The following is a 12,636-nucleotide window of genomic DNA, read 5'->3' on the forward strand; positions in this document are numbered from 1 at the left end:
TTTTGTTGCACTCCTGACATATTATACACCAAACTAAAATACAGAAACTAGAAAAAAATGCTCATGATTTTTTAATTTTTTTAATCATTGATGGTTTATAAGGACCTAAATTTGTCATTTGAATGTAATTTCTGTTTTACCTTATGCATCTTATGCACTTCAGACCATATTTAAATTGGATTTTCTGACACATTCTTATACAATTGAGGGTAAGTTACCAAACTATGAGCTAAATTCCATTAAATATCCATCAGAATTGTTGTTTGACAGCTTAAAAAGAAATCTGCAATCTTCAAATTTTTTCTGAACTCTTATTGTTTTTTAAATTATTTTATCCTATCTTGTTGCAATCCTGACATTCAATATATATCATAACAAAATAGTTTATCCATTATCAAAACATACCATGATTTCTAGATTAAGTGTTTATATACATTTGTGCCTTTCAGATTTGACATTTTATTTTCATTTAAACAATATTTTTATTAGCTATATCATACATATCACTTATTGTATAAATAAATTCACATCTCATCACATTTCGCTACTATTTTTTTTAAATAACAGTGATTGCAATGTCAAAATGGGCTGAGTGTTGTGGCTTGATGTGTAGATTAATCCTGCTAAATATCTATGTAAAATTTCGAGCATTAGACAAATTACATTAAAAAAAAATGCCAAAATTGTCAGGAGTGCAACACTTTTTCTTGACATTTGAAAAAAAATGTTTTATTTGAAAGACACAGCAACTTGTAATATCATGACATGTGCCATAGATTCTTATGTATATTAGAACTAGTATGTCTTAGGGATGATTTCAGATCAGAATGAAGCTTATCCATTGAACCTTTTTGATACAGATGTGTTTTGAAAAAGAGTCGTGCCATGTCAGGAGTGCAACACAAAAAATAATGTTACTGAGGAAAAGATGAATTTTGCTTAAATGGCTCACACCTAAATATAAACAAATAGCAATCCTGTATAACAAACATGTTCTTTTAGAATTTCAAAGCAGGACTTATAGATTTATTAGTTTTAAGTATATTTGTCAAAATAAAAAAATCTTGAATTTTTATATAATTTAGGAAGCTGATTCTCATAAACTGTGCATTTTTAAGAGAAATAACCATATTTCAGTTTCAAAAGTTTTATAATGGTTTCATGAAATACTAATTAAATTATTATAACTGTAATGACAAACAGTTAATTTTTATGAACTCCTGACATGAATTTACCCCAACAAAAAGTGTTTGCATATATTCAATATTTTTATCTTAGAAAGTTTCTCAAATTTTGAGTTCATCTTGCTTATCCAACCTTAAAACAAATAAAAGATGGGAAAGATAGTTGATGAAACTAAACTTACTAAACTTACTTGAGAATAAAATCAGACAGACTAAGGGACCAAAACACACCATCAAAGTCCACATCGACTATAACCTTGATGAGTAGAAAATTGAGAAAAAAAATCTGAAAGAAGATCCACCTCAAGGACACACTAGACATTATATAACCAAGAAAGCACAAGAAATGTAAAACTTAATTTAAATACAAAAACTTTAACCTGAAATAAAAAAACATAGTTATAATAAATGGAAGAAAAAATAGAGAGATTGACAACAGAAGAGAAAAATAAATTTACACAATCCAAAAAAAATCCAAACCCACAGAAAAATATCCAGTTGATAAGTAAAAGTACAGGTTAAGATACACCATCTAGAGAAACAGAAAGAGAAGACTTAGTTTAGGAAAAATTTGTCCTGACAAACACAAATCTTGCCCTATAAAACAATTGAATACATCATAGCCACAGCTAAACCAAGGTAGTTAGAAAGAACTAAAGTACTGATGGAAGTGTGCTAGAAGTTGATGGGTGCTGAAGTGGATACAAAGTTGAGAGATCCTTAATAGATTTGGAAACTTGAAAAGAAACTGGCATTTTCAAAAAGAATAGAGGCTACCTAAAAAACTTAGACTAAGAAACTTAAAAGGAACTCTTTGAAAATGTCATTTTCTTTTCAACAGTTTTCAGATATTTAAGGGGTTCCTCATCTTTGATTATACTTCAACATTTTAAAACTCATCAATTTCTTGTACTCTTGTTCTTGCTGCCATCAGTTCTCATTAACTCTGACAACCACCTTGGTGAAGCTGTGGATATGATGTGCTCAATTGTTTTAGCACAAGATTTGGAATGGTCAAGCAGATAATGTCTTTTTCTTTGACTTCTCTTTCTGATTTTTTTAGGTATTGTTAGTCCATCTGTACTTTTGCTACATGACTGGACAATTTTCTGTTGGTTTGCAACCTTTTCAGCTTGTGTCAAGTTTCTTCTTCTCTTTTGTTACCACTTTCTCTGTTTTGTTTTCCTTTTCTCATATGTGTTTTTAATTCTGGTCAAAGTCTTTTGAATTAAGTGTTACATTGTTTTGTTTTCTTTATTCTTTCTTTGTTTATATTTGTCTAGATTAACCTTCAGATTAGGATCTTAATTCATTGTTTTTCTCAATTTTCTACTCCTCAAAGTTGAAGTTGTTGTTGACTTTGTATGCACTTAGACTGTCTGATGTTACTCTAAAGCTTAGTTTCACAACCATCTTTCCAATCTCTCATTCATTGAAAGGTTGGGTCTTAAAATTGAACTCAAAATGTGATAAATGGTTTGTTATGGTAAATCCATGTCAGGAGTGCAACACAATTAATAGTTTGTTATATCAATTATAATAATTTAATAAGTGTTACATAAAACCATTCTAAAACTTGTAAAATGAAATATGGTTATTTCCTAATCAAATGACAAAGTTTAAGACAATAACCTTCCATAATTTGAAAATTATATGAATATTTAGCATAAAAATATGTTTGTCTGTGACAAAAAACAATTCTTGGACAAAAAACAATTCTTGGATCTAAGTCCAGCTTTGAAACCTACCTTTAAGCATTTATTAAACCTCAAACATGTAACCTAAATAGTTAGAAAACATGTTTAGATGCATATAAGTCACTAGTAGGTGAAATTATCTTAAAATGTAAGTCCAAGAAAATGGTATTTTAAAAGTGTTGCACTCCTGACATCAAAGAAATATTTCTAAAAGAAAAGTTCCTTGTCTATCAGACTTCTCTTTGGGTGCAATCTTGTATCTAGTATAGTATCTTTTGAAAAATAAAGCAGAACCATATATTTGCTTTTGCATTTTTTAAGTGTGAGTCTTTAAACTTCAAAGTTGCACTCCTGACACTCATAGGGAGGCCTTATTTACTTGACTCTGACACATTATTTATATCAATAATCAGGTAAATAAACTATTTATTCTAAAAAGGACATATTTGTTTCACAGTATTGACCTTTGTTTATGTTTAGGTGTGAGTCATTTGTTCAAAATTCATTCTATTCCTCAGTAATACTAATTTTTGTGTTGCACTCCTGACATGGCACAACTTTTTTTCAAAACACATCTGTATCAATATGGTTCAATGGAAAAGCTTCATTTTGAGCTTAATTCATTGCTAAGATATAACAGTTTTCAAAGAAATAAGAATTTATGGCATATCACTCCATAAAACAATTTGCTGTGTCTTGAAAAAAAAGTATTTTTTCAAAATGTCACAAAAAAGTGTTGCACTCCTGACAATTTTGGCGTCTTTTTTTAACATAACTTTTTTAATACTTGAGATTTTCCAAAGAAATTTTGCAGGAATATTCTACACATCAGGCCACATCATTTGAAATCAAATAATACAATCAAATTATCAGCATGGCTGATAAATATTGCTATATATGCAAGGAACCATTTTTTTTTACTTTGCCCAGGAGGAAAAGCCACAGATACTTGTTGATCAATGTTTGAAGATACACGAAAATGTCTTGAAATATTTACCATATACCATGTTAGCCGTATTTGACACCTTTTTCAACTTTTGATCTTCAGTGCTGTACAGCTTTGTTTTGTTTTCACTTTCGATCTTCTATATCTCGGCGTCACTGGTAAGTCTTGTGTGGACGAGGCGCGTTTTTTGAGTATTGAATTTTAAACCTGATGTTTATTGTATCTATTAATCATGTGTTTTTTTGTCTAATATGTTCTATTTATTTGTATTACATTATGTTGTTATTTCAATGTTATATTTATCATTGCTATTTAACATTTCCATTAAAGTGCGAGGTTTGACATGCCACAAAACCAGGTTCAACCCACCTTTTTTTCCTTAAAAAATGTTCTGTACCAAGTGAGGAAGATGGCCATTGTTATATTATTGTTCGTTTTCTGCGTTTGCTACATTTTAACGTTGCTTCGTTTGTTTTCTCTCATTTTTGAGTGTATATTCACATTGCGATAAGACGTGTCACGGTACTTGTCTATCCCAAATTTATGTATTTGGTTTATCCCGCAAGGTTGACTGGGGTATATAAATATGATCACTTGGTCTTCTCACGACCGGAAGTGCAATGCTTGCCGAAGTGTTTGGCTGTGCGGAATGTATCAGAAGGGGGACGATCCTCGTTTAAAGAGAGTGCCACGCTCATTGCACATGAAGAACGCTTGCAACAACTCTTCTTTTAAGGGGTCCGTAGGTGGCCTGTTGCAAGGCAAAATTTCTGTCCCCCCTTCAAGATACCCTCATTTTAGAGTGGGAGTCCAAATTTCCCAGATGGCCTCTATCGTATCAACCTACATTGTATTTATTGTAAACTTGTTCTCGTCCTGAATATGCATGAAATATTTGCCACTGGACGTTAAGCAACCACCAATCAATCAATGTATTTGGTTTTGATGTTATATATGATATTCTCGTTGGATTTTGTCTGAAGCTCGGTCCGTTTCTGTGTGTGTTGCATTTCAGTGTCGTGTCGTTGTTCTGTTACATTTGATGTGTGTCCCTCGGTTTCAGCTTGTTCCCCCCATTTTGGTTTTTTTCTATGGATTTACGAGTTTTGAACAACTACTGTTGCCTTTATTTAAGACAGGATAAGTTAATAGAAGAGGATGGACATTCCTCATGCCTTATATATCATGTACTGTAGTACGCCGCTAGATTAAAACTGACGTGGAAAGGTAACACAGGCCCACCGAAAGCTCTTTTTTTTTAATTGCAGTTTGAATTGTATCGGTGAAAATATCCCCAAAAAAGATAGTTGAACACCATCAGCATCAAATAAGGCTTGATGTTTGTCTTCAAAATCCAAATGTTTTATAGTTTTATTGCTTAGAAAATACACACATTTCTTATTGCATGTAGGCACAAATTATGTTGGGAATGGTTTATCCAGTAAATTGATTATTCAATATTATAATAATTTAATTGATTCTATTTGCAATGTTTTTCCTTCTTTAAGGATAATAGTTTCAGCAATTTTGCCAAGTCCTATATATTTTGATGACCCAAAACAAACTGTAATAGAATGTAATAAAACTTTGGCTATGTTAACTTTAAAGTAAAATATTTTATTTATCAAAACTTGTCTAGAAAAATATGGAAATAAATGCAGAAGAATGTATTTCATAACCAGAAATATTAATCATACACTGAGTTTACTGGCTCTTAATTACTCTAAATGTATGCACATAGGAAATTGATTTAAAAACGAAGGATTATGATAAGATATACTGTATTGGTCCTGGGCCCGATTGATTTTAACAAAAAAAAGTCCAAGTTAAGTTTTGAAGCATAATTTGACGTTCCTCATCAAGATCTTTATTGTCATATGTAATGATGGAATTGAGGAGACTTTCCCACAGTGAAGATTTACCTTCATATAGGTCATAATATTTGAATTCGTTCACAAGTTCTTTTTTGCATCGTATGTAACTAGTCTCATATGCTGAGGTCGTGGGTCAAAGTCACAAAGTTTTACTGCCTTTTGTTCTGCATCTGTATGACCAATATCGGTGTCTGACATACTAAAAACATCTCTATACTGTCTAAGTAGTTGTTTACCTTTCTCTAACTGTTCATCACTGAGTACGTCTGTTGGTAAGTGTACATCGTTTAAAACATCATAATCTGTACAATCTGGTGTTTCTATATCAGCAATTGAGACAGGTTGCAGCTCACAAAGGATGGCATTAGGTGAAACTGTTGTGGTTCTCGTTGTACCATTACTGATATGTACAGGTACTAATCTGTTATCTCTGTATTGGTAGTTGACAAGTGTTGGAGCTATGTCTAAGTCTTCACGTACTGCTGCTTTATGTGTTGGTTGAAGTATTCCACATACAGGATGGTACGGCAACTCATGGTCCATATAGCCTTGAAGCATGACATCTTTATTAGGTGGAATGCGAACAGTCTTTCCCTCTGCACATTTAATCAATGCTAACCTGTTGTTTCTTTTGTTGAGTTGTTGCTCTCTAAGTAAAAGGCATCTAAACGTCATATACCATGGAGTGATCAAGTTGGCGTTCTGCAAAAACCGATGACCAAAACGTTGTTTCACATCATCCATAGCTCTATGCAATACGTTGGTACCAAGTAGCAAAGGTACAGCCTTGTTGTAGTTGCTATCAGGAACTACCAGTTGTAAGCAAGGTTGTGGTAAATCTGATGGTGATGCTCCAGGTAATTCTAAGTCGACAGTGATATAACCATGATACGGTAAGTTCTCTCCATCAGCATATTCAATGTGTAAAATACGGTTAAGTGTCTGTATAGTATGATCAGGTAAGTATTTTCGATGAAATGACTCGCTGACAGTGCTTACTGTGGAACCTGTATCTAATAAAGCTGTAGCCGTGGCGAAGTGGTCCGTTCATCAGACACAAAGGTTCCTGGCTTGATTCCCGTTCGGGATGAAAATTTAAGGAACTCAATTTTCGGCTCTCCCTTGACACAATTTGCGAGTATGGTCTTGAGGAAACGATAATAGTCCGTCGGAAGGGGACGATAAATGACTGACCCGTGTTAAGAGAGAGCCATATCTCTTGCACGTTAAAGACACCCTTGTAGATTTCAAAAAGAGTAGGTTAATGCCGCTACAAGGCAGCACTCGCACCCGCGAAGTGGAAAGGGATTAATATAAGTTGCAAAACTTGTTTCCCAATCCACTATAAATAAATATGATTAAACTAAACCGATCAGTCAGGTTCACGTCAAACAGTAACGCCTAAGGTTGCAAGTACTGTATCTCGTTTTAAGGACATTTTGCAGTTTTTTTAATTCAACATGACCAAAATCGTCAATTGACATCTTATTGGAATTCTTATCCTATAAAGTCATTTTCTGCAATTTATTGGTAATATTTGTAAACTTTTTAAAAAATCTTCTGATTTTAATTTTACTGGGCCAAACTAAACCAAACTTGGCATTAATCATTATTATGGTATCTAATACTATTTATTATAATGTTAACCTTATTTTACATGATTTCCAAAACCACAGTAGATACAGGTGAGTGACACAGTCTCTTAAGAGCCTCTAGTTAGATTTTGACATAAAATTTCTTGGACTTTTTGAATCTTTGAGTTTCTTTTATAAAAATATTTCCTGTTCTTTCTTTTTCGTACACTTGTACTTTTGTTTTCAATTCCCGAGTTTAAATTTAGTAGCTGTATTTTGGTCTTGTGATTAGCTTAAAAAAAAGCCTGCTGGAAGAAAGTGAGGCAGTAGGTCACTATTTGTTTTATGTTTAGTTTTATTTGTCAATTTCCATCCATAAATTATCTGAAACTGGAAATAGCCTTATCCACTTCTGAAATTGAATCCTTTCTGGCATTTACTTACATTTTCGGTTAGATTTCGATTTGCCAGTCATATGTTTTACTAAATTTACACGTTATCTGTTGACAAATTTCATCATTAAGATAGTGGTTGAACTAAAAGAATATCGCTTCACAAACAATGTTTCGGGGAAACTACTTACAAAATGAAGTAGCCAGGCAGGCATATGTCCTTTACAATCTACGGGCCTGTAGTGAAATTTTGTGATAATTTTTTTCTAAATCTCCTTGACAATTTGCATTAAACTATCTAAATACATAAAGGTGAGACATATCTCTTTATCACAGTTTATTTTTTGATTCAGTAATGTCTGATTAAATTTGAAGTAAAAAAAATGAAAAATTTTCAGCGGTAAAATATATTGTAAGTTTTTTTGTAGATTTTTTATGGGAAGAAATTAGAAAAGATTGTAATGAAAATGATGTAAACCAAGATGAACTACCAGTATATGAGATTTCAGATAGCGTATGTGGGAAGGTCATAGAAATTGGCAGATTGTCTGATCTTAATGAAATTGATGATGTAGAAGATGTTGATGATCAACCTGCAGCTTAAACAAAAAGAAATTTAGAGCTGAATCCACTTGAATGTTGTCTCCATACTTGCCCCAACCGTTCAGGGTTCAACGTCTACGGTCGTATAAAGCTGCGCCCTGTGGAGCATCTGGTTCTAAATTTTACTGTGAATTTGAAATTATTTTTGATAATTGTATTAGATGTTACCTTAAATAAGTCATTTGATCAAGATAATTTTCTAATATATAATGACAATTGTATTTGACGTAAACTTGAACCAACTTAATTTCTATGAATAATATAGTTTTAAGATAATTTTACATATTTTTGATAATTCAAAAAGATGTTACAGTATATCGACCATATTCTACAGATAGTTGTATAAATGTTACACCAAACCTGCCAACAGTTTTCAATGATTTTTCTACATTTTACTGTAAATTTCAAATCTTTTTTGATAATTGTATTTGATGTTACCTTATTTCGGTCATTTGATCAAGATAATGTTCTATTATGTATTGACAATTGTATCTGAGGTAAACTTGGACCAACTTAATTTCTATAAAAACTATTTTTTTTGAAAATTGTACCTTTTTTTTAATTCAATTCAATTCAATTCAATATTTTATTGGAAAGAGCACAATAGAGGCGTGATCCACATACAGACAATTATAATATTAAAACAATAAGATGTTACAGTATATCGACCATATTCTACAGATAGTTGTATAGAATGTTACACCAAACCTGCCAATGGTTTAAATAATGATTTTTCTACAATTTACTGTATAAATTTGAAATCTTTTTTGATAATTGTATTTGATGTTACCTTATTTCGGTCATTTGATCAAGATAATTTTCTATTATGTATTGACAATTGTATGTGAATTAAACTGAAACCAAATTAATTTTATTACAAATATTATATTTTTTTAGTAAATTCAGGAACATATATATTAACTATTAGATATACTGTTCCCAGGTAAATTTTACCCCAATTTTGGTTTACCTCAATTATTAGAAAGGTGATATTATCAAAAGTAGGTCCTGTTCTTAAGAGGTGTCTCGTAATCGGACAGTTTTTTTTCCTTTTTGTAAAAGACGAACGGTGATTGTAAAGTCTGATGTTGGATATAGTTTCTGTTTCGCCAACTTACTGCAGCTTACAAGTTCCACAAGTTAAACAATTTTATTCTATGTATCTACAACTATTTGTTCAGATTTAATAACTGATATGTACAATAAACAGCAAAAATATGTAGATAAAACTTTTACACAAATTTTGTGTAGCGCACAAACTACAAAGATATTTTGGTCATGCACACGCCCGATGAAGCTAATTTGTTTAGCAAAATATTTCGTGAATTATAAAAAAATATAACCACTAATTATATAACACCACACTCATTAGTGTGCTGATGTAACATTCTTAGACACTTAATTAATGTAATATTGTAACTGCATTAGTTTATTCACAAACTGATAGATTGAATGATGATTGTTTCTATTTGTAGACTAGTTATATTTTTAAACCCATTTATAATATGGAAAAATTAAAACTTCATCTTAACCATTCAAAAAGAAACAAGTTTACATATTAATCGCTAGAGGAGGACATATGATTTAAAACCATTATTACCATCGACAAAAATGTTGTTACCTGTAGTCGCTGGTAGCACCAAATAAATAATTAACTTCAACAAAACATGTTTGGGATATGCGTTTACGGTAAACGGGAAAAAGTGTAAAGTATCTTTTAAAAATGAAGTGACTCTGTGGTTATGAAAAACATCATACTTTGAACGGCAAAATAATTTCATTTACTGATATGACTTTTACTTATGGATCTTGACATACTATGAATGACAAAACTTTTATATTCAATAATACTACTTTTTCTGTTTAGTCTGTTTTTTTTATGATATACTTTTAGCGTGAAACTGTACTTATATATTCCGTCATACTTTGAACCACACCATTATTTATTTATTATTATTACTTTTACTGTTACGTCTGTTTTTTGTTATACTTTACGTGACTATATTTATGTATGCCGTCATACGACAAAATCATTTTTATGTCTACCTGTGCAAATTTCAAAATGCAATTTCTACACCAGTAATGAAAATCTTCTATCCTTAAATTTACATAGATAAATTAAGTCGTATAAGAAAAGCAAAATGAGAATGTTAAATTAATGTATGCCTTTTTTGTGCTTCATCGTTACATTTGTTGTTTTTATAGTGATATTAAGATGATAACACAATATTGACTGCTGTACCCCTATTTTTGGTATTTTTACTGTTTGAGTATGTTTGTTTTGTTCATGCATCGTTGACAATGTAATGGTATTTGATGCGACTGTCATACAAGTGAGAGGATTAGCTAGCTATTTAACCAGGTTCAATCCACCATTTTCTACATTAGAAAGTGTCTGTAACCAAGTCAGGAATATGACAGTTCCATTCGTTTGATTTGTTTGGACTTTTGATTTTGGATTTTCCTCAAGTTCAGTATTTTTTTTGTTTTTACTTCTCACTTGACTTTTCTATCTGGATGTTTATAATTATATCTGTTTAACGGGAAACCCATACTATTGTAATAAAGTTGTGTCGTTTGTGGTTCTACGCAAACTATTCAAAGATGCTCACACGAATGTAGGACAAAACGTCACAGGGCTCAAAGTCACAATTCATTTTTGGAAAGATTAGAACTTGTTCTAAATCTTTACTAAGTCACCGGCCTCCCTAACAACACGGCAAGTTAGCTTCTGTTACTGAATGAATTCACACCATGGTATAGTTTCCTATGGTTCTCATTTATGTCAACACAATACACATATAAACTGCAAAAATGGATATATAATTGAAGCAGTTCATTCAAGAGTGTATGTCAGGAATGTACTACAGAATGCTACTAAGCCCAATCAGGCCTTAACTCTTTGATGTTCATTTCTAATATAACAAACAACAAGCATACATATATAAATTATTAACAAAATCAATCAAAAATGATTAAGGTTTATTTTCTATTTTAAAAAGCTTTAGATCAGGGTGCATACTAGAAAACGTAAACTGAAAACAGAATAAAAAATGTATGAACAAAGAAAGGGTTGGATGGTATTGAATTGCTTTCTGATCAAGATAAATTGACCGTGTAAACGACACCTCAAACTAGAAACATTTAACATTGAAAACATGAACATAAAATTGTGTATGATTACAAATGAACTCATCATAGATTTGTGTAAAGGATACACCTCTTTGTCATACGCAATGAAAAGAAAACTGTATCCTATTCCATAAAAATTGGGTATAATACAAGATGTACAACTCCCTGTCCGAGTCCAAATATTGCTAAGATATCAAACGAGATGTTATGGATTTTCTAGGAAATTTAAACTCATCTCATTCATAAAGCGCGTGAATCCTTTTAATCATGGTTTCAATCTAACTGTTGGCTTTTATCTGTTCTGACCTAATGTTTTTAAGAACATCTGTACACTTTGTTTGAGAACTTGACTAGGTACTTCAATTTTGTGTGATTTTGTCGAATGTACAATTACTAAATATCCCTTTATTTTCTAAAAAAAAAAAAAGAGTGACTGGGGTATAGAACTATGGTCACTTTGTCTTCTCCAGACCGGCAGTAAAACGTTTGCTGACGTGGGGCGTCCGTTTAGCTGTGCGGGATGTATCAAGTTCGCAGTCACGTCCGGTCAGAAGGGGGACGTTAAATCCGATGCCTCGTTAAAAAGAGAGTGCCACGTTCTTTGCACATTAAGAACCCTTGCAACAACTCTTTTGAGGGGTCCGTATGTGGCCTGTTGCAAGGTTAAATTTCTGTCCCTCTCCAAGATACCCTAATTTTCCAGTGGCAGTCCAAATTTCCCCGCCCATCATCCCAGATGGCCTCTATTGTATCAACCTACCTATTGTATGTATTGTGTTCTCATCCTGAATATGCATGAAATATTTGCCACTGGACGCAAAGCAACCAACAATCAATCAATCTAAAAAAATTCTTCGCCCCTATTCATCTGAACTGGTTTTGGTCCAATGTTGAACTGTTTGGAACTGTTTTCATGAGAATGTACTTATTTATTAAAAAAGAAAAGTGCTGATATTCAATAACTACAGCCTTAGTTCTACTCCCTGGTATTGTTAAATATCACGAGCCATAAGGCGAGGGAAAATTCATTTTAAGATTGGTATTTTTCGCAAATCAATATGGTCTGCTTTTCCGCCAGCTAGTACATCTTAACATCTTTAAAAAAAAACATGAATATTTAATAGCGGGGGCTTAAGAGTTGACGTAACAATACATAACAAGTACAAAATGAACAAATACTAACCGATTTTACTTCCAATGATCACTTGATATAGCACACAGGTATATGATTAAA

The sequence above is a fragment of the Mytilus trossulus genome, chromosome 5, assembly GCF_036588685.1.
Source record: "Mytilus trossulus isolate FHL-02 chromosome 5, PNRI_Mtr1.1.1.hap1, whole genome shotgun sequence".
Taxonomy (NCBI): Eukaryota; Metazoa; Mollusca; class Bivalvia; order Mytilida; family Mytilidae; genus Mytilus; species Mytilus trossulus.